This window comes from Helianthus annuus, chromosome 14, assembly GCF_002127325.2.
Source record: "Helianthus annuus cultivar XRQ/B chromosome 14, HanXRQr2.0-SUNRISE, whole genome shotgun sequence".
Lineage (NCBI taxonomy): Eukaryota > Viridiplantae > Streptophyta > Magnoliopsida > Asterales > Asteraceae > Helianthus > Helianthus annuus.
Window position 1 is genome coordinate 116,638,058 of NC_035446.2, and position 2,568 is coordinate 116,640,625.

Here is a 2,568-nt window from a genome sequence, read left to right on the forward strand (position 1 = left end):
AAAGCACAAGTAACTAAGTCAACGAGGGATGACACAACCCATTTGGTCTATTGTCATGGTCAAGTTCAAACAATTAGCATGACGGGTATTTAGCGGGTGGTTATTTGGGAATAATCCACTTAAGAAACTAACATATCATGCATGTCACATACCATACCCTTTACACGTGAGGTTTTGAGCCACTTTCACATCATAGATTTACATATACATGTTTCTTTGTTTGAGTGGACCATTAGTCATGTATTGTAGAACTTGCAACTTTTGATACATTTGAGACCATAGACCGAATACAAGCACGAGAATGATTAAGGCATTAGGTGAACCTTTTCCTTTAAAACCAATTATTTATCCTTACCCAAACAAATCCCCTAGTCACCCACTTTGAGCCTAAACCTTTCGTTTGACAACCCGTTTAGCCTATAACCGTTAAACCTTTTCTTTTAAACCCATGTGATGAAAATTCGATTGTAGGATTATTTGTTCGTATAGTTGTGTTTGCAAAAAAAAAAAAAAAAAAAAATCAATCAGAAAATGTTGCGAAAAAAAAGAGAATAGAAAATCATTGAGAAAATACAGAAATATGAGTTATTAGTTGTTGAATAAAAGGGTGAAAAAAATCGTTGCCTCGTAGTTGATGTCTATAGTTAGTTTTGTTTAGAATTGTTGCTTTGTAATAAAAATCGAGTTTTCATCACCTTAGCCACTTTAAAACATCTTATTTCCTACCCTTCGCCTAGCCCCATTACAACCCTTCAAAGTCCTTTTGACTTGTGCTTAGTATTCGTGTTCGGTGGTGGAGAATGATTGAGTTGCAAGCCTATGCGGGTACGTGTTCTAATCGGTTTTGAGCGATTACTTTTTAAAAGTGCTAATACATCATGAAAATTAGCCAACTTGTAAACCGAGGGGAGTGAACATTGTGAGGGATATGCATGAAATGTGAGTTTCACGGGCGGGTTAATCTTGGATAACCACTTTTACATGATTAATCATTTATTGCTAAATATATGAAAATTGTAAAAAGTTTGAACCGGGCATGACTTTAGACCTTAGCTTACGTCTCAAGAATGGGAAATGTGTTTCTTGTTCGACCCATGTGAAAGTGAAAAACAGATTTGCTTGAGGGCAAGCAAACGACAAGTGTGGGGATTTGATCGGTGCATTTTAGGTAGACTCTAGTTCATATTAATTATAGTTAAAATGCATTGATATTGGTTTAGAATATACTATTTTAATCGATTTTTATATTTTGTGAGTGATGAAAGAAATATATCAAAGTGATGTTATTATATCAATTTAAACGAGTTGGATCTTGTACCATGTTTAAGCATTATAAATAATAATGTAAACCATATTAATTAAATTAGTTTTGATAATGAATATAAATTCAAATGCAAAATAAACTATTTTCGTTGATGTGCAGGAAACAATTTATGAATTGATTTCATTGGACCATTTGATTAAAGTTGTAAACTATATGGCTTGGAATTAATTTTGGACTAAAAAGAAAATAGCAGCGACAATAATCGATCATTTGATGAAAGAAAATATCAAAGCAATTTAAATGGGCTTTAGTGGGTATGGATCATTGACTGAGTTTGAAGGTTAAAACAAGGAGCCCATGCCATAAATTAAGGGGGTCGGTGGTGGAATAATAAAAGGGGGGTTACGAGTTTGAAAAGGGACGACGGTTACGAGAGGGAGAACAGCCCTTGGCTGTTTGGCACGCAGACCAAGAGAGAGAAAAAAAAACAGCATTTTGGGGGTTGAGGATTTTGATCGCAATGCTTGGCTAATCTCCTGGCGTTTCGCCCCGGTATAGACATTGTAGGAATTTTAGGGTTTCGACATTTTGTATTTGATTTGATTCCGTGACAAATTATGTTTGACTATTTGAAGTTTATGATAATTGTCTTACGTTTGTATTGAATTCACGAATTGTCGAGTGAGTAATGAAATTTGACTTCGTGAAACGAATATGCGTAATTATGCCTTATCATAGATAGGATTTACATGTTCTTGGTAAAGAAGTGCACTGCAGTCCGTTGTCTTTGACGTTGATAGCTTTTGGCACCTAAGCCACGTGACACTAAATGCGTTAATTATCAAATCAATTGAATCAAGTTAAAACATGTAGGAACCCTAGGTCTTGCAATTGTCGAACCGGGTGTGATCCGTATTCTCAATTCTTGTTTCAACTTTCTAGTTAGTATTTTAGTTGCAATTTTAGTTAATCAAAAGTGTTTTAGATAATACCCATTGTCGGTTCATTCCGATATATTTTCAAATCAATTGAACAAATAAAATTAGCAAACTTCATAATTACTTTGTACATTTTTGTAAATAGTCTAACTAATCGAACAGGTCGTGCAATACTAACCACATGCTCTTCGTGGATACGATACCCGACTTACCCTAGCTACCTAGGTTTAATTGGGTTTTGACTGATCGGGACGACACGGTCACGTCAACTATTTGTCCTATGGTGATAAGTAATGATGATGTCTAGGCGTAAGCCAAGAGTGTTGTGTAGTGCCTGTCATAAGTCAGGTATAGGTCAAAACCATG